Source organism: Thermobia domestica, chromosome 6 (genome assembly GCF_964235325.1).
Source record: "Thermobia domestica chromosome 6, izTheDome1.hap1.1, whole genome shotgun sequence".
In the NCBI taxonomy this organism is placed as follows: Eukaryota; Metazoa; Arthropoda; class Insecta; order Zygentoma; family Lepismatidae; genus Thermobia; species Thermobia domestica.
In genome coordinates this window covers 13,370,237-13,397,866 of record NC_137459.1, presented here as the reverse complement: position 1 = coordinate 13,397,866, position 27,630 = coordinate 13,370,237, and the positions used below count along the sequence as shown (strand labels likewise).

Below are 27,630 nucleotides of genomic sequence, written 5' to 3'. Positions count from 1 at the left end.
GAGTTATACGGTATTGTGGCGCCCTGTATCTCCCATAGTAGTAATTGCATGACTTGGTCTCACTTTGGACTTTGACCCCGACCTTTGTGACGTCATAGGTCAAAGGTCAATGACCTTGGCCCAGGGTCAATGACCTAGGGGTACATAGGACCACCCCCTCTAAATTTTGGCAGGGGTACCATGGCCCACCCCCTAAATTTTGGCAGGGGTACCTAGGACCACCCCCTTAAATTTTGGAAATTGCCAAATCTAAAAATTTGGTATGGTAGGGTAGGACCATAGTATGTACCTCTATCAGTATTGGGGGTCTATGTCGTTCCCTTTCATGGGTAAAAAATTGCCAAAAAGTCAAATTTCGGGGGTTTTTGACCTAATTTATCCCCTTGGATGAGGTGTTATTACCCTATATGGTTATATGGACGTATACAGGGGTCCATTCCCTTTCATAAGACATGGGTATATTAATGCACCCCTTGAAAAATTTGGGAGGGGTACCTTGGCCCACCCCTTAAATTTTGGAAATTGCCAAATCTAAAAATTTGGTATGGTAGCCTAGGACCACAGTATGTACCTCTATCAGTATTGGGGGTCAATGTCGTTCCCTTTCATGGGTAAAAAATTGCCTAAAATTCACATTTCGGAGGTTTTTGACCTAATTTATCCCCTTGGATGAGGTGTTATTACCCTATATGGTTATATGGGCGTATACAGGGGTTCATTACCTATCATAAGACATGGGTATATTAATGCACCCCTTGAAATTTTTGGGAGGGGTACCTTGGCCCACCCCTTCAATTTTGGAAATTGCCCAATTTCAACATTGGGTATTATAGTACAGGACCCTAATATGTATTATGATAAATTTGGGTGGTCCACCTCATTCCCTTTTAGGGGTAAAAAATTGCCAAAAATTCAAATTTCGGGGGTTTTTGACCTAATTTATCCCCTTGGATGAGGTGTTATTACCCTATATAGTTATATGGGCGTATACAGGGGTCCATTACCTTTCATAAGACATGGGTATATTAATGCACCCCTTGAAAAATTTGGGAGGGGTACCATGGCCCACCCCTTAAATTTTGGAAATTGACCAATTTAAACATTTGGTATTATAGCACAGGACCCTAATATGTATCGTGATAAATTTGGGCGGTCCACCTCGTTTCCTTCTAGGGGTACAAAATTGCCAAAATATAAACGTAAGCAATACGTTATACCAAGTGTTTGGTTTTTGATCGATTTTATCCCCTTTGATGAGGTGTTATTATCCTATATAGTTATATGGTCATGTATAGGGGTCTATTACCTTTTATAAGACATAGGTACATTTGTGCACTCCTTTAAAAATTTGGGAGGGGTACTTTGGTCCACCCCTTTAATTTTGGAAATTGCCCCTTTTACATGTTTGGTATTATAGTATAGAACCCTAATATATATTACTATAAATTTGGGTGGTTCACCACGTTTCCTTTGATGGGTACGAAATTGCCAAATTTTAGTACAACCACGTGTTTGGTTTTGGCTCAATTTATCCCCTTGGATGAGGTCCTATTACCTTATATGGTTATATGATCATGTATAGGGGTCCATTCCATATCCCCTTAAATTTTGGAAATTTTCCAATTTAAGCATTCGGTATCATAGTACATGACCTCAACATGTATCATGATAAATTTGGGTGATCCATATTGTTCCCTTTCATGGGTAAAAATTACTAAAATATAAACATAAGCAATATGATGTACCATGCGTTTGGTTTTTGGCCCAATTTCTTCCCTTTGATGGGGTTCTATTACCTTATATGGTTATATGGTCATGTATATGGGTTCATTTCCTATCATAAGACATGGGTACATTGACGCACCCCTTGAAAAATTTGGGAGGGGTATTTTGGCTCATCCAGTCGGTTTTAGAAATTGTTTTAATATAAGCATTTGGTATCATAGTACAGGACTTCAATATGTACCACTATAAATTTGGATGGTCCACATCGTTCCCTTTCATGGGTAAAGAACTACCAAAAATCGAATTTCGGAGGTTATTGACACCTATTTAGCACGTTATATGGTTTATTACCTTTATATGTTTATGTTCCCTTTTAAATTTGGGAATTATCAAATAACAAAATTCGGTAAACGTTTTCTAGGTGTTCCTCTTATGGCCAAATATTCAAAATTTAAATGTTATTGACCGGTTTTATTATTGAATAAGTACAGGATTTATTACTTTTTTTTCATAAGACACAGGTGTATTTGTGTACCAATCTTAAATTTTGGGAGGGGGTACATTTCTTATTGTCGTATCAATAATTGGTAATTGGATAGTATATCATTCATTGGGTAAATCATTGTCAAATATGAGTATGATCACGTGATCAGTTATTAACCTATGATGGGATTAGGAGTCCAGGACATTGGTACATTAAAACTTTGTAGTATAATTTAAGAATTGTCAAATGAAATTACGTCATTGGTTTTGATTATTCACGCCAAATATAAACGTAAGCAAGACGTTGTACCACGTGATTGTCCTTGATGAGGTAGTGTACAGGGATTCATTTCCTTTGTTGTGGTACTTCTTAAGTTTGAGTACACACACTTCTAGAAAACAGTTGGTTCTACTCAGGTAAACAATTGACGGACATTATTGACCTTATTGAACATATAATAATATGATTAACTCTAAGACTTAGGTATATCAGGAGAAGTATTCTTTAAATTTGGGAATGGTGATAAACAGAATTTTAACATAAGGCGCGAAATTAGAAACAATACATTGAACTTTAGTCACAGCTCATAGTCTAAGATCATTGGTGGTGATTGATTTGAAATCTGATAGCTAACCTTATTGAATCTTATGACTCATAGACGAAAGGCAATACATGCTACAACACTGGCAAAGTTATTGTTAATGCAATTTGATTGGTTGATCACTATCCTTCCTGCAATCTGATTGGTTGATCACTATCTTTCGTGCAATCTGATTGGCTGATGATTTTCAAATCTTTGCTGTATTCAGTTTTAAGTTTTGTTTAACATTTAAAAATCTTGGTTTCGTTCAACATTTTACACTCACTGATAAATATGATCAAAACCGTTTATTTGTTAATCGAATAGTTAAAAACCGGATAAAGTTTGACGGTTAACCGTGAAACGTAAAATTTTTTTAGTTTGAAATTTTTTTGCTTGAAATTTTTTTGTTTGAAAATTTTTTCGTTTCCAAATTTTTTTGTTTCAAAATTTTGTTTGAGATTTTTTCGTTTGAAATTTTTTGTTTGAAAATTTTTGTTCGAAAATTTTGTTTAAAATTTTTCGTTTCCAAATTTTTTGTTTGAAATTTTTTGTTTCAAAATTTTGTTTGAAATTTTTTTCGCTTCAAAATTTTGTTTGAATTTTTTTGGTTTGAAATTTTTTGTTTGAATTTTTTTTTTTCGTTTCAAAATTTTGTTTCAAAGATTTTTGTTTGAAATTTTTGTTTCAAAGTTTGAGTTGACATTTTTAAAAGTTTGTGCACCTATTAGTAAAGAACCGGAACTGTTTAGAACAAAAACCTTTGACAACATTGTGGTGCAATAGTACACGTCAGAACCTGGGGTTGTACTTGAAATGAAAAAACACAATTCATTGAAATGGATCATTTTATTACACTCCACATACATCCATACCAGATAGTGGTTCTGGATATTGTCGATACAATGTATTTTGAACTTCTTGCACTAGTTTGTCTTTAGCATATAATTTTAATTCCAGTTGAAGTCTTTTAAGGTCTAATGCAATATCAATTGGTGGTAACTCAATGTCCATTTGATCACAAATAAACTGTTTATCAATACAGGTATGCACCCACGAAAGATGTTGACAACCATCACAATATCTAGATACATGTTGTACAATATGCATAACACATTTTTCAAAATAGTACTTTTTCAGGAATATACTAGTTTTGTTGCACACTTCCACTGCATGTTTAACACACTGAAATACGCTGATGAATTTGTTCCATTCCGTTTTTGTTAGATACACCATGTTGCGAGGGACATGAAATGTACTCTTTTTACGTAACAGCACCATCTTCTCTTCGAGGACTGTACGCAGCACCACTTCATGATTTGAGCCTAATGATTTGACTATGGTCACATTTAGCTCATCATGAAAATAATCGTTCATTTGGTCGATTCGTGAACATAATATTTGCCATTCTTCACAGGTCAGTTGTACACCAAATTGTTCTGCTTTGCCCAATCGAATCACAGGTTCAAATGTTCTAGCACTGATACCAATCATCACATGTTTTGTTTGAAATATATTTATTGGATAATAGCTTGCGAAGATGAACTCTTTATCGTTAGAAGTACACATCTTTCCTCCTGAAAAGCACTTGCTCAAATGATTTCGTGGGATGACAGTGTATTGGTTAATTTATAGAACTACGGCTGACGTCATAGGAAGGAATGTGCTGACGTTTGAATTCATGGTTTCATCACAGTTGCTGACGTCATGCCGACCAACCACATTCATACAACTATGTCTGACGTCAAAGGAATGTGCTGACGTTTGAATTCATGATTTCATCACAATGGCTGACGAATCTGGCTGTGTACTAAATTCAAGTTGATGACTTCGACCCAAGAATCCTTTGTAACATAAAGATACAGATCCAGTATTTAAGAAACGCAGCAGTTCTTCTTGTTTTGATGGTTCCATGGGTAAATATCTTGCTGGTAAAATTATATTCTTATCATTTTCAAGCTTCACTACGATTCTTAATCCAAACTTTGTAGGGATCATTTGGCTAGCTAAGATTCTATAAGGTACATTCTGTTGTAAATCAGTAATCTTGGTAAATGATTTCATCACATCACGTGTGTTTAGAAACTGCAGACAAGTAGCCATGATGACGTTATCATGAATACTAACTCGAACGATACTTAGATATGATGCAAAACTGATGACGTTGCATTATTATGTTCTGACGTGTACTATTGCACCATGATAAACAACGTTGCCAGATGTTTTTGTTCTAAACAGTTCCGGCTAGTGCATACCTGTATTGATAAACAGTTTATTTGTGATCAAATGGACATTGAGTTTCCACCAATTGATATTGCATTAGACCTTAAAAGACTTCAACTGGAATTAAAATTATATGCTAAAGACAAACTAGTGCAAGAAGTTCAAAATACATTGTATCGACAATATCCAGAACCACTATCTGGTATGGATGTATGTGGAGTGTAATAAAATGATCCATTTCAATGAATTGTGTTTTTTCATTTCAAGTACAACCCCAGGTTCTGACGTGTACTATTGCACCACAATGTTGTCAAAGGTTTTTGTTCTAAACAGTTCCGGTTCTTTACTAATAGGTGCACAAACTTTTAAAAATGTCAACTCAAACTTTGAAACAAAAATTTCAAACAAAAATCTTTGAAACAAAATTTTGAAACGAAAAAAAAAATTCAAACAAAAAATTTCAAACCAAAAAAATTCAAACAAAATTTTGAAGCGAAAAAAATTTCAAACAAAATTTTGAAACAAAAAATTTCAAACAAAAAATTTGGAAACGAAAAATTTTAAACAAAATTTTCGAACAAAAATTTTCAAACAAAAAATTTCAAACGAAAAAATCTCAAACAAAATTTTGAAACAAAAAAATTTGGAAACGAAAAAATTTTCAAACAAAAAAATTTCAAGCAAAAAAATTTCAAACTAAAAAAATTTTACGTTTCACGGTTAACCGTCAAACTTTATCCGGTTTTTAACTATTCGATTAACAAATAAACGGTTTTGATCATATTTATCAGTGAGTGCAAAATGTTGAACGAAACCAAGATTTTTAAATGTTAAACAAAACTTAAAACTGAATACAGCAAAGATTTGAAAATCATCAGCCAATCAGATTGCACGAAAGATAGTGATCAACCAATCAGATTGCAGGAAAGATAGTGATCAACCAATCAAATTGCATTAACAATAACTTTGCCAGTGTTGTAGCATGTATTGCCTTTCGTCTATGAGTCATAAGATTCAATAAGGTTAGCTATCAGATTTCAAATCAATCACCACCAATGATCTTAGACTATGAGCTGTGACTAAAGTTCAATGTATTGTTTCTAATTTCGCGCCTTATGTTAAAATTCTGTTTATCACCATTCCCAAATTTAAAGAATACTTCTCCTGATATACCTAAGTCTTAGAGTTAATCATATTATTATATGTTCAATAAGGTCAATAATGTCCGTCAATTGTTTACCTGAGTAGAACCAACTGTTTTCTAGAAGTGTGTGTACTCAAACTTAAGAAGTACCACAACAAAGGAAATGAATCCCTGTACACTACCTCATCAAGGACAATCACGTGGTACAACGTCTTGCTTACGTTTATATTTGGCGTGAATAATCAAAACCAATGACGTAATTTCATTTGACAATTCTTAAATTATACTACAAAGTTTTAATGTACCAATGTCCTGGACTCCTAATCCCATCATAGGTTAATAACTGATCACGTGATCATACTCATATTTGACAATGATTTACCCAATGAATGATATACTATCCAATTACCAATTATTGATACGACAATAAGAAATGTACCCCCTCCCAAAATTTAAGATTGGTACACAAATACACCTGTGTCTTATGAAAAAAAAGTAATAAATCCTGTACTTATTCAATAATAAAACCGGTCAATAACATTTAAATTTTGAATATTTGGCCATAAGAGGAACACCTAGAAAACGTTTACCGAATTTTGTTATTTGATAATTCCCAAATTTAAAAGGGAACATAAACATATAAAGGTAATAAACCATATAACGTGCTAAATAGGTGTCAATAACCTCCGAAATTCGATTTTTGGTAGTTCTTTACCCATGAAAGGGAACGATGTGGACCATCCAAATTTATAGTGGTACATATTGAAGTCCTGTACTATGATACCAAATGCTTATATTAAAACAATTTCTAAAACCGACTGGATGAGCCAAAATACCCCTCCCAAATTTTTCAAGGGGTGCGTCAATGTACCCATGTCTTATGATAGGAAATGAACCCATATACATGACCATATAACCATATAAGGTAATAGAACCCCATCAAAGGGAAGAAATTGGGCCAAAAACCAAACGCATGGTACATCATATTGCTTATGTTTATATTTTAGTAATTTTTACCCATGAAAGGGAACAATATGGATCACCCAAATTTATCATGATACATGTTGAGGTCATGTACTATGATACCGAATGCTTAAATTGGAAAATTTCCAAAATTTAAGGGGATATGGAATGGACCCCTATACATGATCATATAACCATATAAGGTAATAGGACCTCATCCAAGGGGATAAATTGAGCCAAAACCAAACACGTGGTTGTACTAAAATTTGGCAATTTCGTACCCATCAAAGGAAACGTGGTGAACCACCCAAATTTATAGTAATATATATTAGGGTTCTATACTATAATACCAAACATGTAAAAGGGGCAATTTCCAAAATTAAAGGGGTGGACCAAAGTACCCCTCCCAAATTTTTAAAGGAGTGCACAAATGTACCTATGTCTTATAAAAGGTAATAGACCCCTATACATGACCATATAACTATATAGGATAATAACACCTCATCAAAGGGGATAAAATCGATCAAAAACCAAACACTTGGTATAACGTATTGCTTACGTTTATATTTTGGCAATTTTGTACCCCTAGAAGGAAACGAGGTGGACCGCCCAAATTTATCACGATACATATTAGGGTCCTGTGCTATAATACCAAATGTTTAAATTGGTCAATTTCCAAAATTTAAGGGGTGGGCCATGGTACCCCTCCCAAATTTTTCAAGGGGTGCATTAATATACCCATGTCTTATGAAAGGTAATGGACCCCTGTATACGCCCATATAACTATATAGGGTAATAACACCTCATCCAAGGGGATAAATTAGGTCAAAAACCCCCGAAATTTGAATTTTTGGCAATTTTTTACCCCTAAAAGGGAATGAGGTGGACCACCCAAATTTATCATAATACATATTAGGGTCCTGTACTATAATACCCAATGTTGAAATTGGGCAATTTCCAAAATTGAAGGGGTGGGCCAAGGTACCCCTCCCAAAAATTTCAAGGGGTGCATTAATATACCCATGTCTTATGATAGGTAATGAACCCCTGTATACGCCCATATAACCATATAGGGTAATAACACCTCATCCAAGGGGATAAATTAGGTCAAAAACCTCCGAAATGTGAATTTTAGGCAATTTTTTACCCATGAAAGGGAACGACATTGACCCCCAATACTGATAGAGGTACATACTGTGGTCCTAGGCTACCATACCAAATTTTTAGATTTGGCACTTTCCAAAATTTAAGGGGTGGGCCAAGGTACCCCTCCCAAATTTTTCAAGGGGTGCATTAATATACCCATGTCTTATGAAAGGGAATGGACCCCTGTATACGTCCATATAACCATATAGGGTAATAACACCTCATCCAAGGGGATAAATTAGGTCAAAAACCCCCGAAATTTGACTTTTTGGCAATTTTTTACCCATGAAAGGGAACGACATAGACCCCCAATACTGATAGAGGTACATACTATGGTCCTACCCTACCATACCAAATTTTTAGATTTGGCAATTTCCAAAATTTAAGGGGGTGGTCCTAGGTACCCCTGCCAAAATTTAGGGGGTGGGCCATGGTACCCCTGCCAAAATTTAGAGGGGGTGGTCCTATGTACCCCTAGGTCATTGACCCTGGGCCAAGGTCATTGACCTTTGACCTATGACGTCACAAAGGTCGGGGTCAAAGTCCAAAGTGAGACCAAGTCATGCAATTACTACTCCCATCCATGAAGAAGGTTTTGGTTTGGACCAGCAAGGGTCCTAGAGGAAGAAAATGCCCTAGCAACGGTGTTACTGTGCTAAAAAGTGGGTTAATATTTAGCGACAGTGCGTGCATTTCAATATTTTCAATTTCAATGTTGCTTTTCTTTCTATAAAAATCATTATTGAACGAATATTCCATAATGTTCTAGAATTATCAACAATCTTGGAAAATGTTACAGACTGTTACAGAAGGTTCTCAAAAGTTCGAGAATGTTCTACAATTTTCAGGTTGCTCTAGAACCCTCCAGAATGTTCGAAATTGTTGTAGAATGTGCACCACTAGTGAGGTACACATTAAGAATATGAGGTATCAGGTTCTTCTCAACCTATTTAATGTTCTGACAGAAAAATAGTTGGGTTATGTCTAGATGAGGGGAGCCAGACAACAGAACCTACCTAACCTAACCGAATCCGAGCTACTACCACTATTTGTACTGCTACTAGCACTACTTACTACCACTGGCGTCTCTGGCATGTATTTTTTTTGGGGGGGAGCATCAGAGGAAGTGATTTAAATGCTAGTACCTCAGCGGAATTTTAGATTATATCTCGTCGATTTGTTATTTATTTATTAAACAGATGACTGTGATAGACTGAACAAAATTATCTTGCAGCTATTCAATAATATATTGAACAATAAAATTTAAAAAAAATCAACACGAAAATGCAAATTCACACATACAATGACGTAAGGAATACAAAGTCATTGTAATGTCCTTTAGTTACTTTTTTTTAATGGCGATTAGACCAAAGATCGTCATGCGACGGTCACTGCTTGCAGTAAATCTGTCCGCTAATTCGTCTAGGCTGAGGTCTAGTAAATCATGATGTGTGAGACAGATGATAACATGATTCAACCTCTCCTGTGTCATTGTGTTTCTAGTCTTCGAATAGAGCTAAAGCTCTGTTCAGCTTCACATGAAGAAACTAACAGCACAATCAAAAGACGCAATAAGTTTTCAACGTTTTTAAACATTGCTCGAACTTCTGGTTCCACTTCTTGTAGTACAGTACTTTGCAAGCATGACTGACACAAGACACACCAGTCTTCTGTAGAAACATTTTCATCTCAAGAGAAAATGACACTGCATCTATTTCTGGATAATTTTCAAGTATGTCAGCTTGTTCGACCACACCTGATAAAAGCCGTATCTTCTTATTGCCGAAGACGCAGGAAGTCCTACTGAGTAAATCTTGATTCTAGCACCTTGATTACATCAATGATGGCATATTTTTCCCCCTATAATACTCACTGACATCTTCAGGGACAAACTCTTCTACCGTTCCTGTGTACTTACTTGGTACTCTCTTCATTCTTGGCAATGAAAAGGGGTTCAAATTATATATATATATATATATATATATATATATATATATATATATATATATATATATATATATATATATATTACTTTCTCACTAGCTTCTTGCATTATCTTGTCAAACCTTTCTTTGTTGTGTAGGTTCTGAATATTTCCTGAAACAATTTCAACACCTTTAATCAAGCCTGTTACAGTTTATTTCCGACTTTGGAATGACTTCTTCAGAAGCACTAGCATACCAATTATTTTCTCTCTAAGTAATAAATCCAAAAGCTTTATGCCAGTTTCAAAATGGGATAGAAGAACTGGAGCCCTTATAATCTCTTTTTCGGTTTCAGAAATACCATGCAGAGTTTCTAGTATAACATCATATCTATCTGGAATTTCTCGAATCTGGTCACCTCTGTATAACCACCTTGTAGGACAAAGCGGTTTTATTCTAGTGACATTGCCTATTGGTCCTTCAGATTAGATTCAATTATAGCAACAAAATTTCCTCTTGCTATAACTGATTGAGAAAACAAGACACCTAACTCATGAGCTCATTGCATTGCATTCATGAGTTTCCAAACATTACCCTGAAGGACTATTACTCGACTAATGAAGGAAGATAAAAATATTAGACCTACATTAACATAATGTTATAATCCAACGGTTCTTAATCTTCTTTTAGTCACGGTCCCCTCTGAGACTATTATTGGAGTTTTGAAACTCATTCTAAGAAATATGAACTTAAATATAAATTTTCGTATACATTATTTTACAGAAACTTGATCGTATCATACACAATAAATTACTACTCTGTTATCTAATACTAATAATACTCAACCAACACTGTAATCTAGTCCAACCTGTGAATTATCTTCGATTCAATTTGTTACCTTTCATCTTGTCTCCACGGACCCCCTGAGACATAACAAGAACTCTGTTATAATTGTTTCACAGCCTGAATATTATATTCCTAATAAGTATAATTATTATTATTTAAATGTTATTCTGTCGTTAGTACATAAATTAAATTAGAATAAAATATTGAATATGTCGTACTTCAAAATTTTGGGAGGTACGCGTCCCCTTCGCCCCCCCGCCAGAGACTCCCGTGCTTACTACTATTAGCAACTACTACTACTACTATTTGCTCTACTATTACTACTGCTACCACTATTAATACCAACTACTATTATTACTATTTGCACTAGTACTACTACTTCTACTAAACGCTGCCTCCCATATCTAAACACAATTATCTCTATGGCGTCCCTGAAGTTTACCTATTCCAGCTTGAGTATCGCCATGCGCCAACACAAGAAGAGTCTATATTTATAGAGTAGTGACGCTATTTCCACAAAGAAACGTGTTTCAGAGTTACGGTAAGAATTACTTATTCAGAAGCATAATTAACTAAAATTATAGATTACTGAGAAACAATTTTTCTAAGAGGTACATTGACAGAAAGTTAAATACATGTCAGTTTCACCTTCAAATTACTTAATGCTCTTTGGCACCAGTGTGCTCAAATAGCACCAAAGAAAGTTAACAGGCAGCGATGGACCGAAGTCTGAGCCATTACATTTATTTACAAGTTTGTTTAAAAGAAGAAGATATAATGTCTAGAGAAATCGTTGAAAATACGATAATGGTTAGTGATGAGCAAATGCAAGACCAAGACCAAGACTGGGGTGGTCTTGGTTTTGCATATCTAGTCTTGGTCTTGCTCTTGCACTGGAACCCTTGGTATTGGTCTTGGTCTTGGTCTTGCATGCAAGAGTCTTGCTAGTCTTGCTTTTAATAAATCTTATGCTTTTCATAAGTAAATTTTACTCTGGATAAGAGGGATAATAAATTCTACAATGCGCCAATAGTAACGGAAATGCAATGTTTATTTCTGAATGTAATATAGGTTACCTTCGTGTATGATGATAGTGTACAACAAAGGCAATGATCTTTATTTTTTTTTTCCAATGGGTGATCACGCCTTACTGCTTATAAGATAAACTACAACGTTTCGTAATCTTTTTTATATTTTTTAACAGATCCAATACTCCACTGGTTCCCAAACTGGAGAGGCTATCCCTGAGATGCATATTTTTTTTCACGCACTACACTAGGCAACTGTAGTGTAGTGGTTGGTCACAAGGAAGTGAGTGACGTTAGATTTACATCGAAGTTGTACAACCTGATACGACGTAATGTTACGTGCAGTAGCGTACGCAGGAATTTATTTCGGTGGAGGTCCAAACTCAATATGAGGATATTTTATATTAAAATTCCTAAAATTGTCCCTAAAATTAGGCTAAATTTACACAAAAGTCGAAAATTCGAGGGGTCCGAACCCCAGGACCCAACCCCTACGTACGTCCCTAGTCACATGGTATTATCATGGGGGTCAAGGTGGAATAAAACGAGCCCTGCGGGGCTTCTATCTCTATTCGCTCGCTGACGCTCTCTGAGCTATGTAAGGATGCGTTCGAGTCGAGTCGAGACAGAATTTTCCTGACAAAATTCGAGTCGAGACACAGCTCTTCCAATAGAAAAATATATATTTTTCGAGTCGAGACATCACTTTTACAGCACATTTTCGAGTCGAGACAGTCTCAAATCTTGTCTCGTGCGCATCCCTAGAGCTATGTTCCATAAGTAAATCACATTTTATGTATTATATATTACTAGAGGGGCAAATGAGTATTCTTTTTATCTTATTATAATGATAAAAGAGTGATGTTACATGACGAGAAACGGATAACTTCAACCAATCAGAACCAATCAGAATCAAAGTCGAGCGTGATTAAAATATCATATGCCCCTGAGACGCATGAAAGAAAATCAAGAAGCCCAGATTACTGAAATATCATGAACTGCAAAATTAATTTTACACTCTAAAGACGTCAGATTTTTTTTTTCTTTTCAACCTCAATTAGCTAATCTTTGTATTGAACAAACTTCCAATTAAATATTGAGATTTTGTTTTACTGATTCCAATATGCACTCTATAGGGCAGGAACATGGACATTACGCAAACGTTATGAAAAAGTGCAGGCTTTCGAAACGTGGGCATGGAGGAAAACTGAGAGAATTAGCTGGGTTGAACGCAAAACGAATGAGAATGTGTTAAAAATAGTAGCAGTAGCGGAGAAAAGAATAATTTTAGACGTAATAAGAGGAAGAAGAGGAACTGGTTGGTACATTGGCTGAGGAAGAACTGTATTTTGACGGACATGCTAGATGGTATGGTGGAAGGAAAGAGGGAGAGACAAGTTAAAGAGACTGTAGTTGAAGGAAGTTATTAAAACCGAAAGTGCTACGTCAAGACGAAGAGACTAGCTGAGAACCACCATACATCGAAACTTCTCAGTTGCAGCAAGTGACCTGCTAATAATAGCAGAATACCTATGATGATGGTTTGTTTAGCAATATCGGCCAAAAAAGAGAGAAAAAATTAAAACAATATTTATTATAATCAAACCAGGTTTAAAGAAATCTTCGAAGCACGCGTGAAATTTACTTTTTGCGCTCGCCACTTGCGGTTTTCATTTTGCAGATTTCTTATTACTGGACGTTTGTGGCGTTTCGTCAGCAGACTGCATGAGGCAAAGCAGCTGAAGGGTGAAAAAAACCTCTTTTGGTATATTTATCCCAGGACGATTGGTATTAGGATTTAGATTTCTGGGTTTTCGGTATCTAAGGCCATTTAGCCCTTCACGTTTTTAGGGATGATGTCCCTCGGCGAGCACACAATCCGAGGAAAGGGAAGGAAGGAACCTTAGTTAGGTACCACCCTGGCATTTGCCTGGTGTCAGTGAGGAAAACCCAGGAAACCCTCAATAAGGATGGCTGGCCGGAAAATGTTTTTACACTTTTTCGACCGAATGCCCCCACCGGGAATCGAACCCGGTACCGAAGGCGAGATTATCCTAGAACAAGTTGACAAACTTTACGAAGTCCAAGGCCAAAGGATTAAGTTTACTCCACATAACACATAGCTGTAGAATAGTGTCTGATTTCCCGGTAGGTAATTATAAGTAATTCTCATCGTTTAGAAACGCAGGAATACATCGTAATCCAGCACCAAGGATACATTTCTTGATGTGAAACAAGCTTTGATTACAGTGACACCTGTGTGGCTTGAAAACGAGTAATAACTACAGAAAACGCGAACAACCGATTCAGAAAATGAAATACTGTAGCTATATGCTACGGGAGCAGGTGGACCCACACAGGTTGCATAAACTACTGGGAACACATTCACTACAGCTGCATTTCTACTGAAGCCAAGAAATGAGAAAGATGTGACAATTTTTCCCTCTTTTTACATTCCATAAAAAAAATTAAAGTACTACCGCTGCTTGTGCAAGACTCTTGCGCAAGAGTTTTGGTCTTGGTCTTGGTCTTGCACCCCTTGGTCTTGGTCTTGCATCGAGATTTCTGGTCTTCGTCTTGGTCTTGGTCTTGCATGCAAGACTCTTGGAAAAACTGCAAGACCAAGACTCTTGCGCTCATCACTAATAATGGTTTCAGAATTATCACAAAGTACCTAAAATGCCCGTTCTTAGCACAAGGAAAATACGTTTATAGGAAATGAAATACTCTCTTTAAATTGGAAATTAAATATATGTCAGGGAAACTTTTAAATATAAGATCGGATCAAGGAAAGTAAAATTGTCAGACAGTTAGTTAATTATGTGCCAGTGATATGTTTGAAACGTAACAAGTGAAAGTAAATTACTAAAGGAATTACTAAAATAAATTACTAAATGTATTAAATGGAATTTAAGAGTGTTAAGTAATAATAACGTTAAACAGAATGCCGAAACGTAAAAGAGGATGCAATCTTGTCACTGATGACTCTAAAAGAAGGACACAAAAAGAACAGCGAAGAAATAAAACAGATGAGGAGCACTAAGCACGTTTAGCGTCACAACGGAAGAGAGTGAATACATTAAGAAAAAGCTTAACATAGGCACACCGAGAAGAAATTAAAGAGGATCGAGTGAGACACGCAGTAATCAGATACGGAGAAACTGCTGAATAAACAACATTACAAAACGAACTAAGTAGAATTACAATGACTGGAGTTCGTGAAAGACAATGATCGCAGGCGCATGAACAAAACATTAATCTTGGTTCAGAGGAGCAGAAAAGTCTGTTGGGGTCCCGCAGCAGAAGAGTATGTTGCGGACCCGCGCGTGCCGGAAATACATTGATTCTTATCACTCATGCCACACGAGCAGACTCCCCCGCGCGACTCTGCCGCGGACCAGCAGCGGGCAAAAATTTAGTTGCGGGGACTGCTGGATCGCAACGAGTCCGCACATGTGTAGCGGGTCGGCAAACCATTGCTGGCAATGAGTCAAGCCATACGAGCAGACTTTCCCGCGCTCGCAGAAATGGGAATCGAAGAACTGGATGTAGAACTATTTATTAACGAAATACAAAAATATCCCAAGATATGGTATTTAAAGCGTGAAACCGTAGGCCTATGTGTGAGAGACCGTGTGAGAAATTTAATGAAAGAAAAAAAGAAGAAAAACACAGCATTGATATGTATTATTATTATTTTTTAATATGAGAATCTGATATTCATGTTGTGTTATTAGTGACATAGTAACACCTTAAAACTAGAGTCAAGATATCGTTAAGTCTTAATTGTTTTGTTTTTTCGTTTGATTGGTTTTCTTTTTTGCTTTGTTTTGTTTTTGTTTATCAATCCCTTGTCTGTGATTGTTCCTGCTGTGTTGACCTTCCCTTCCCTGTTTATCAACGTTTGTAGTCGAAAGTGCTTGAATTTTATCGTTTGTGCAATAGAACTAACGGTGTTATTAAATGTATAACGGGGAACAAAAGTGTAACTTTCATCTGTAGAGCGATTTTCATTTCTCGACTTTATTTATTTACCTAAGGATAAACAAATGAAATGAAATATTTAGTTTCACGTCCCGAGAAATTGCAGGTGAATGATGAACGAACAACTGTACGAATGAAAAAAGTCGTGGAAACGGGAGAACTCGAAAAATATCCACGAACACAATGCCACGAACACCACGAATTCACTTGAGGTGAGGTGAGGTGATTTTAGTTTAGCGTCCCTTTTCAGCAGCGAGGCTATATGAGACGTGGACCTACTGATTAACGTGGAATCCGAACCACATGAGCTCCCGCCGGGAACCGAACCCGGGTCTCCCACGCCAAAGGCGCGTACGCTAACCGCTTAGCCACGAGGGAGCTCACGAATTCACTTGACTAGGACATGGGATCGAACCAGGGACCCCTGGAACCAGAGGAGAATTCTCTACCACTGAGCCAATGTGCTGCCTTATATAGCAGGATACGTTATATTACAGGGCATACAAACACATTTTATTTAGAGTTGGCTGCTTCTGTACCTGTGATAATATATTTTTTATTATAAAACTTACTTCATGAACAAATAGTAAAAGAGAAGATTTTATCCCTTGCACCGCTTCTGCCTTTGTTGCTGGCAGGTCCGTCGACGTCCTGTTGCACTATCGTTTCTGAAACCGAGCATTCTCTGTTGCGTATTCCTCATACAAATAATGACACATTTTCTTCCTTCATTATACATAGGGTAATTTAATCATAGAGGTCTACAGTTAATTTAACTTTAAAAAAAATCAGCAATTACTACAGTTCTTACTTAATTTTACACATTCCATTTTTTTATCTGCTTTATATTAACTTGTTAATAGCTATAGAGAAGCAACCAACTATAAATGGTTAACATTGTTTGAATTATTCAAAATATTATAAATATATGAACTATTTTGCACTTCGTATAATCGTCCATTTTACATAATAGGCTTGATGTTTCTATGAAAATAAATCTTCAATTTTGAATTCTCACATTGAATTCCCTGCAATATCATAGTGCGAAATAGAACAAATCAGTCAATCTTTAAATAAGTGAGAATTAATTTTATAAGTTTGTTTCCCGCTATGTTTTATTTTCACTAATGCAGTTAATTTCCTTAAACAAATAATAATACCTAACCACTTTCAACCACAAACGTAGTACAATGAATATTCTAGGCCTTTTGCAAACATAGGATTCAAGAAGCGTCCCGACGAACTTGACATCGTAACGTGGGACATCTAATATTAAGTAATGGCGTTATTTCTATGAAAGTGAACCTGTAATTTTGAGTTTACGTATTGAATTATTTGCAATATCATGGTGTGAATTAATGCAAGTGCTTGCATCTTTTAAATAAAGAAGACTATTAATTCTTTTAATATTGTTTCCAATTTTCTATTAACAACGCCGTTAGTTTGCTGCACAAAACGATGAAATTTTAGCACTTTCGAGTACGAACATAGGAGAATAAATATAATTTGTAACGTTATTTATACTTTTTGTTACCTTTATGTTACCCACAGTTCGAGTAAGTCAACACGATTCGGTACTTTAATTTTTACACTTAATTGCAAAAACTAACAATTGCATACCTTGGAAGCTAGGCTCGTCAAATAGATAGAATAACTAACTTTTATTCTCAAAACTCCATGAATAATAATCTTTCTGTTGTCATAGCAACACGAAACAAACAACTATCTCTAGTTATAACAACTACCATTACATGAATATCAATCTATCTCAACATATATTCTACATTTTTTTTCTTTTTCTTCTTCATAACACACTGTGCACTTTCAAGCACCGTTGCCCAAAATAGCTACAATTAGAAATGGAAGTAATTCACAGATGTCAGGTATAAAATATGTCAGATATACAATATCGTTGTATATATGGGCCCTGACGAGGACTTCTTAAATTGATTACAATTGAAGAAAGAATCCTGGACCGTTACATAGCTTACATACGTGGTTACCTTACTTTCCGAATAGCCCTCACATATATAATATATAACATATATATATATATATATATATATATATATATATATATATATATATATATATATATATATATATATATATATATATATATATTTCATTTTGTCTCAATAATATTCTTACATTCATTTAATAATCAATTCCATTTTAATTCTATAAAATTATCGACGAAGAGGACTTATTCAAAATACGATCCTTTTGCTGATTATTTAGGTCCTAAAATAGATTCTTTAGTTCAATATCGTCGGAGCTTATAAACAAATTAAATTAAAGTATATTGAAATGTTACATAACGTATTTTTTTTTTCATTTGGGCATAATTAAGATAGTTATAAAAGATTTTGAAAGCACAATATTGATAAGTGAAGCGAATTACAAAGAAATCATAACAATACTCAAAATGAAACAAAACAATACTTGATTAATATAACGGAATAATACAAATAAAGAAATTATTATATTATGAATCAGCAAAGTTTATGTGAGTTAGAATACAATATAACATGTTTTATTTATTAAGGCATAGTTAGCATAACTTTGATAGGCAATATTCGTATTCATACTACAATGATTTTTTTTTTATAAATTATGATTCTTGTTGATATGGATTAGTTAATTTCTGTGTAGAATTCAAAGTACAAATAACAAATGAAATTATTACGATATTTAAAGTGAAATAAAACAAAAGCAATTGAATATATTTTCTCGGACGCCACAACATTAGCTTAAGTTATATTACCAAAGAATTCGGTTAAGTTGCATTGCACGCCACAATCTTGAGTACAGTCTTGTATATTATGGATTCCTCCAGATCTTTGGTTTCTATTTTGAGAATTTCTGCCACCTATGAAATTGTTACGAAATCAATTTCGAGAAAAAAAATAGACGTACTGTTTACCTGATTTCTAAATGTTGTGCGATTACTGTTTCTATTTCTTCTGAAATTGGGTTCGGTTCTATTACCGGTATAATTGAATCTATCATTATTTCTTACATTGGGACTACATTCTTCACGCACATTAATATTTCGGATTGGAATATGATTGGCTTGGCTTCGGTTGTTATTAGTTTGGTTTCGATTAGTGTTACTTTGCACCATTGATTGATTTTCAAAATTTGGTACTATCATAATTAGATGATTGAAATTAATGCATTGTGCAGAAATCAATATTTGCTGTAACGTAAAAGGAAACAATATCCGGATCGATGCTATGGTTCGTGATTCCTGTTGGTACTATTTAATTAATTTCAACTCATTATATACGGAAATCACAAAATCAGTAAGATTCTTATCAATTTTGGGATCATACCGTCTGTTTCGAACCAAAGCATCTCGGTTTGTTAACATAAAATCATTCTCAAAATTGGAAAGCAGTGCGTTCTTAAAATCCAAATAATTACGTAAATTCCCCCTGATCACTTTGAACCAGAGCAAGGTGGTAGTAAAACGTGTGGTAAAATCTTAATAAATTTAGACTTGTCTACACAAATTAAATCGCATTCTTTATAGTTGCCAGTGTGTGTGTGTCATTACTGGAAAACAACATCTGGCGCATAGGATGGACCCAGCACCCTAAAATGAAGACATAACGATGGCTAGTATCTGTCAGTATATAACCTATGGAAGACCAGGATATTTTGGCACAGCATCAGAGAGCCACCGTGATGTTTCAAGTTAGGCGGACACATTAAGAATCATATACGCTTCTTTGCACGTCCGCCATACAAACACAGCCCAAGTTTGAAATAAAGTAAAGAATGACTCATCTCGACCATGTCACACCTTTTCAGTGTCCATGTCTATAACGTCTGCAGTACCTATGGTGACACGCTAAAGCGTTATGGTTCCTTATCAGTGGTTTCGCCCGTGCCACCTTACCTTGTATGTCCATGCCATGTAATTCGTGGCGGACTATGATTGTTGACAGAGGGTGTGATTGATTCTGCTTGAGTTCGTCCGTCACTTACACCGCAGTCACACAAGAATGACTATTCTTTTTATTATTCGGTGGATTCTGTCACAGGAAGTATTCTTCAAACCACTGTTCCTCTTTGCTGCTGTGGTTCTACTGTAAATTTTGTAGATCATTATAATTTTCTGTGAAGTGTCACATGGTCACCATTACTTTCTGAGTACTTTCATGTAACCTGAAATTTTCTTGGTGGTGGAAGTCTGTGCTTCAATTGTGGCAATTGTTGTTTCGTTTCATGATTGAAAAGTGGCATCAATGGTTCATCGATTGTGACAATTGATGAAAAGAAAGCACCAATAATGGCGTCGACGTGTGTTGCACCACAGTATTATGGTCAGCAATTCCGCGAACCTACCTTTTCACATTTTCAGGGGTTTATGCAGAATTTTCTCAACAAATTCCATAAAAATAACTGGGAGAGCACGAAAATCACACTACTTTATTTTCATTAATCACCCATCTCCTTTATTCCAAAGGGCATAATTATGGGACATTAAACTGGAGAAAATAGGTTGCATTTAATTTATACGTACATACATTTTTCACATCCTTTACACCTTTACTACATGTCTCGATGAGTTGTCGATGAATATTGACATGTGCCACACAGGTGGAAAAAGCGGATGATCAAACGGTGTCTTTGTCCACGTTCTTGCACACTGAACGTCGCTCATTGTAGTATCAGAAAAGGTGCTCATTCTAGCAGTGGCTGTATGAACTACGAGCACTGAACGGTGCTGCCTTCTATATTAAGAATTTACAAATAATGTCCGCATATTTTAAGATGAACTGTATCCTTTTACCTGAACTGTAACCTTAGAACTTGAATGCTCCTCGTACAATCTCAATATTTTTATCTTACACGTGTATCGGAAACGTGATACTACCTTAAACTGTAGTCGACGTTTCATATAACCTACGCTGAAAGGGACACTAAACTCCATGCAATCACTCTATGGGAAAATGCATATATATACAGGGTGGGCACCAAGTCGCTTTTGCCAAAAATCAAGTAAGGAAATAAGAAAAATAGGAGAGCTATAAACAAAGGTTTTTTTTTTAGGTACTAGAACTGCACTAGTTTGTCTCTCAGTGGGGCTGGGACTGGTAACCATGTTTTCATAATACTTATTTTATTTAAGATTTGTTTACTGAGTGAAGTTATGCAAAGCGGTACAAGTGTTGAGATGAATCGCAGATTAACAAAAGTACAGTCTCTTTCCAAGCTTTGTGAAAAGAAACACACACACACATACAAATGTAGTGATAGTAACCTTAAGAATAGATTTCTACGTGCGGAAACATCGTTACGTCAAGCCATGAGGAATCTGAGTCAAAGAGTTAAGGCTAAAGGTTATATGTATGATCCACCGGAGAACCGAATACCACGAAGTGTACAATATAAAGGAAGCGCTGAATTTGTTGCTCAGAATTGTGCATGTAGCCCGAATAAGTCTACCAGAAGGCACATGTGAACTGGGGATGACACGTGCCTCTTATATGTTAAGTGATTTCAAGATGAAAGCTTCTGCATATGTTGCTTAAGTGTGATCCGGACCAGGATGTTGAGTTTTATAAGCGGTTTCTTATTCGGAACGAGGCTGACAGAGACTTCTGGGAACGAATTTTTTTTGGATGGATGGGGCCTCATTCTAGATGAGCAATCGTGTATACAGGAACAATTGTGTTCATTAGAGTAAAATGAAATGGAATTTTTCAGTTTTACGTCCCACGGTTATGCCGGTTAGGCTAAAGGAGACGGTGATGATGAGTAATGAATGAAATGGTGGAATAAAGAAAGTGGGAGGAAACGGGAGAACCCCGAGAAAACCCACGCACACGGTGTTTTTCCACCACAAAGTTCACTTGGCGGGGGCTGGTATCGAACCCGGGACCCCAAGCACCAGAGGTGAACGCTCTATCACTGAGCCACTGCGGCCCTGCACGAAATTGTGATAGAAGTGTTACTCTTCTCTGGTGTCACTTTCTGGGGTGGTATTTGGAGTACTGGTATGATAGGTCCATTCTCTTTTGAAGAAACTCTTACCACTGACACATGTCATCAGATGTTACAGGAAGTTTTCGATCTAGAACTTCAAAATAGCCCTCGTTACGAAAACATTCAGTTCAAGTGCCAAACATTTTAATACCACCTAACGTTGGTTTTGTTATGAGGGATTACTTGGATCGAGATTTGGATGAATGGGGTGACCGTCGTGGTACGAGAGATTTACCGTCCCGTTCATGTGATCTCACGCCACGAGACTTGTCAATGTGAGGTATTGTCAAAGTCGAGATGTTTTCCGGACAACTACAGAGTTTGGATCATTTGAAAAAGCTAACCGAACAGCCATTCGAGAGATTGGATGCCAATACTCGGTTGTGTTGTGATGTTTTCAAATCAGTGCTGAAGGGCTGTACCTTGTGCATGAAACGTGCTGGAAGACAGTTTCAATAGTGTTGGTAAATACTATAAAATTGACACTTCACATAGCTTCTTATATTTTATTTTCTCACATATTGTGGAAAGCGACATTGTGTCCACCCTACAGCATATATATAGGGTGTAATGGTGTTAATGAACTATACCGACAAACTGTAAGAGGTGATGCCTCACATCGAAATAAGATAAAAGTTCATATGGACCTATGGCGAAAAGAGTATAGTTTCAGAAATAGGGATGTCCGAAATCGCGAAAAAGCTAAATTTCAATAGGCCACATTTCGAATTCCAGGAACTGTAAATGGCGGTTTTTATCAACGTAAAGGAAGCCAGGCATACACAATCTAAAAGTGCATATTTTATCGATTGTCAATAGGTGTAGAGGGTATTATCTACAAGGTGTAATTCTCAGATATGTTTTCAATACAATTTTCAGATATATCCTGATTTCAAAAAGATTCCAAAGTAGGCTGGAGGTAAACCTTGACAACAATGGACATCCAATGTTTCGGAGGGAAAGCGGAAGTGCTAGAAACCGGCAATTTCGTGTTTCTTTGTGTTCGGAATGACGTGTGATAATATGTATTTCATCACGCTATATTTCACGATTTCTTCACTTATAAGCGTGAAAGAAAACATCGCATCATGAGTTTTCCCGAGTACGAGAGACCGTGCTGCTGACAATCCTTAACACTTCCGACATCGCGCCAAAGGATTCCATGTTTACTGCTATCAAGGCTTATCGTTTGCCTACTTTGGACCAATCACAAAGTCAGAGCATATCTCAAAATTCGGTTGATGCCATGTCTGGGAATCTCACCCTTCAGGGAATAATCCGTACACCCATTGAACATTAGCGGAAATATGCATTTTTGGATTGCGTATGCGTGATTTCCTTTTTGCTGATAAGGATCACCATCCACAGTTTCTGGAATTCGAATAGGGTCCCTTAAAATTTTCCTTTTCGCTATTTTGGACAGCCCTACCTCTGAAACTATGCACTTTTTGCCATAGATCCATATGAATTTTTTCTCTTATTTTGATGTGAGGAATCACCTCTTAAATTTTGTCGGCACAGTTCATTCACACCCTGTATATATATATTGGGTGTTCTAAGAATGGTCCCCACGGACCACAGAACACTATTCTGCAAGTCATAATAAAGCATATATATATATATAGATGGTGATCAGAAAAATGAAAACACCTGAACAAAATTGCAACTTACCAGATTAATATGGTGTCGGGCCACCTTTCGCCTTCAGAACAGCCTTGATGCGACGTGGGATGGAGGCATAGAGGTCGTGAATGGTAGCAAGTGGAATTTTACACCATTCCTCGTGCAGGGCATCGGCCAGTTCTGTGAGAGAGGATATAGGTGGAAATCGACGCCGGAGTCGTGTTTCCAAGACGGACCACAGATGTTCAATTATGTTGAGATCTGGGGGTTGGGCGGGCCAGGGAGGTGTTGAACTTCATCCCGATGTTCCTCAAACCACGCTGCAGCAAAACGCCAGCTGTGTGAATGGGTGCATTATCATCCTGGAAGATGGAGTCATTGACCGGGAACAACATCCGGATCATAGGATGTAAGTAGTCTTCTAAAATTGCGACATAATCGTTGGTAGTGATTCGTCCGCTAAGTGTGACCACAGCACTCAATGAAAACCATGATATGGCAGCCCACAGCGTCGCCGAGCCGCCGCCATGTTTCACAGTTGGGCGGATACACTGCAGATCATAAGCTTCTTTGGGCGTTCTCCACACATAAACACGGCCCGTGGTCGGGAATGGGTGAAGGATGACTCATCCGACCATATCACACGTTTCCAGTCCACAACGGTCCAAGTTGCATGGCCGCGGCACCATTTGCGGCCTGCGAAAGCGTTATGGTCCCTGATGAGCGGTTTGGCCCGTGCAACGCGACCCCGTAAGTTCATGTCATATAATTCGCGGCGGACTGTGATTGTCAAAACAGGGCGGGGGAAGTGCTGATTGAGTTCCTCCGTTACTTGCTCCGCAGTGGCACGACGGTTCTGCGTGACAATGCGCTTTAATACCCGGCGTGACCTGTCACTCATGATTTTGTTCCGCCCACTGTTCCGCTTCCCCGATGTGGTTTTCCCGTGTGTTGTGTAGGCCGTCATCACCTTCGACACTGTCCCACGCGACACACCTAACACAGTAGCCACTGCCGTCACACTCACTCCACATAACCTCGCACCAACAATTTGCCCTCTTTGAAAATCTGAGAGGTCTCCCATTTTACACTACCTCCGTCTGCTGCAGCCACTGGACACTGCTGTTCCACTGCGCCTGACTGAGTACGGAGACCGACCTAATACACCACCACCAGCGGTCCGGCGATGTGGGTGCCACGAGACCACTGCCAACCCATATATCTGACGTGTTGCCAACTACAGTTTTTTCCATTTTTCTGATCACCATCTGTATATCTTCCAGGTCTTTGTCTGGAGACACTAATTGCACTATGTAGCAACGTCGCAAATAAAGTGCCATAAACTATATATACTATTCTATCAAATAATTGCATCGATTCTTTCCAGGTGACAGCTGAAGTCGATATAGATTGATACTAGAATCACTTATTAGTGTAGCAATCGATTTAATTGCGTGATGTATTTGTAGAGTGATGATAATGGTTCCAAATTAATTTGCGAAGTTGCCACATTGTGAAATTTTGATTCCCTATAACGGCTAAAGGAAGCCCCGGAGGGCAAATTATCCTATAATATTTTCGCTTTATTGTGGCCTGTAGAATAGTGCTCTGTGGTCGGTGGGCGTCATTTTTAGAACACCCTATATATATCAATGTATAAGGTCAATGCATAAGTTTGTGCGGTTTTCTTTTGGCTTGACATGACAACAATGTGGCGTGAAGCGATTGTTTGTCATTATTCCGTTGTTTTACTGTAGTTTGCAGTTTGTGTGCTGTGAAACAGGTTTTCTTGATTATGAACGTATTATTGTATATATTTCAGACAAACTAATAATGGTTGTCAACAGGCCTGTAGCAAGCCCAAAAATGTAAGGGGACCCGGCTGAAGTTAGGGGGGGTGGCGATGCAACTATATTATAGTTCATCACCGTATTGTAGTTCATTTGCCAGTCTACCGTGAAAATTTTGGGGGGCGGCCCCCCTAGACTCCACCCTGGATACGGACCTGGATGTCAAGTTGAGAAAAGTGATCATTTCCATCACATTTTACTTCTCGAGTGTAACCGAGGATCCATAGCAGCAGAAGCTGCGAGAACAATTTGTGCAGTGTACGAGAATGAAGCAATTGCTGAAAGAACAGCAGAGAAAAGCTTCTCTTGATCAATGGCTAACATATTTCTTCTGGTCAAAACCGAAACAGTTCCACAGGCGAGGCATTGAACTGTTACCTGAACGTTGGCAGAAGGTTATAGATAGTGGAGGTGAATACATCACCTAGTGATTGTGAGTTTTTGTGAGTGACAATGAAATGTATGCAATGTATTGTTACACTCGTAGAATATGTTAATGTCATGTCTATGTTGTATATATATTTGAATGAACAGAACAGCAGGATAAAAATAAAATATAGAATATAAGAACGGCACGAACTTATGCATCGACCAAATAACATTTTAGTTGAAACGAGAGAGCTTCTATCATTTGACTCGAATGGTACTTGTGAGTTTGTATGTCTATTCATCTATCTCTCTCTTGTCTGTATGTGCTTTATTTCAGACAACTGTCGTATACTTTATTCGGTTTTAATGAACTTTGTATGTACCTTCCTCTAACTTAAAAAAGAAAAAGAAAAAGAAAGAATTGTAAAGGAAAAATACAGATGACTACCTGAACCAACCTAGACTAAGATAAAACTAGAACATTTGGTAAAAGCAAAAGGCAATTTTTACCACCTGATGCCAATTCCTCGCGATGAACAAACCCAAATAAAATTCACGAACTGGAGAGATATGTTTCTAGGATTAGAGAACTTTTTATTATCAAACACTTATTTCAACTTCGATCGATACCACATTATAAGCTACAATATATATATATATATATATATATATATATATATATATATATATATATATATATATATATATATATATATATATATATATATATATATATATATATATATATATATATATATATATATATATATATATATATAAGAGTAATATCAAACTTGTACTTTTTTTTTTTACTCTCTGAATTAATAAATGTAATGCGGTGATTCCATATTTACTCTAACGCAGTGTGTTTTGAGACTGTAACAAATTTCCTGATTATAAAAGTGATACCTCCACTGGTTTTAATTAAGTTTTGCGATAGTGGAGAGACGATAGCAATTGTGAACCGCTATCTCCACGTGTCACTGCCTGGTAGAGTGAAAGTTTTCAAACGATGATAATCGCAACAAAATATCATACAAAAGATCATACTTTTAGATAACATGTGCTACATTAAACACCATTGCTAGTCGTGAATTTCTTGAAGTGTTTAACCAAGGAAGTGAATTAACACTTACACTCCAACTGTAAGTGGGTGAGTAAGTAAATAATTGTCTTTTTAGTATGTAGTTCTTTAAAAAGGACAGAATGTGTCTAACTGAAAAGTTAGCATGTTTTGGTTCTACCTTGAAATATGTTTTATGTAAATGTTTTACTAATCTAAACACAAGTTCCTTCGTGGCTATATAGAGAGCGCACACATTTGTGGCGCCTAAGACCCGGGTTTGATTCCTTTTGATAGCTCGTGGATCGGATCCCACATTAAGCAGTAGATTTATGTCTCATATAGCTTCGGTGCTAAACTCCAAATCATCCACCCAATGTATAGAGGATATAAACTGTCACATCTATATGTATTTCTACTGTACACGCACACTATAATACTTCATACGGAATGTTTAATCACTCTTCTTCCCTACCCAGTTATTCAGTGACCTTCTGTTATTATTATTATTATTATTATTATTATTATTATTATTATTATTATTATTATTATTATTATTATTAGACTTCCAAACTATGCTATGTATTAATGTCGGAAGTCTTATACAACGTCTTTCACCGTCCGTTCGTCTGTCTGTTGATAGGTATGAGAGCAGAAATGGAAAGATGTGGTTTTCT

The 27,630-nt window shown here is 36.6% G+C and overlaps 1 protein-coding gene across 2 annotated transcripts in view; it reads left to right on the top strand.

Annotated features, from left to right (window-relative positions):
- The window catches only part of LOC145687848 (leukocyte elastase inhibitor-like), a 313,393-nt gene that overhangs the window by 108,493 nt on the left and 177,270 nt on the right, over positions 1–27,630 (top strand). Inside the window, exon 1 of one of the 2 annotated variants that reach the window (XM_081761319.1) lies at positions 26,930–27,043. The exons of the other annotated variant lie outside the window; for it this stretch is intronic. The gene's annotated coding sequence lies outside the window, so the exon portion shown is untranslated. Of the gene's footprint in view, positions 1–26,929; positions 27,044–27,630 lie in introns of those variants that run through there. 2 annotated transcript variants of the gene reach the window in all.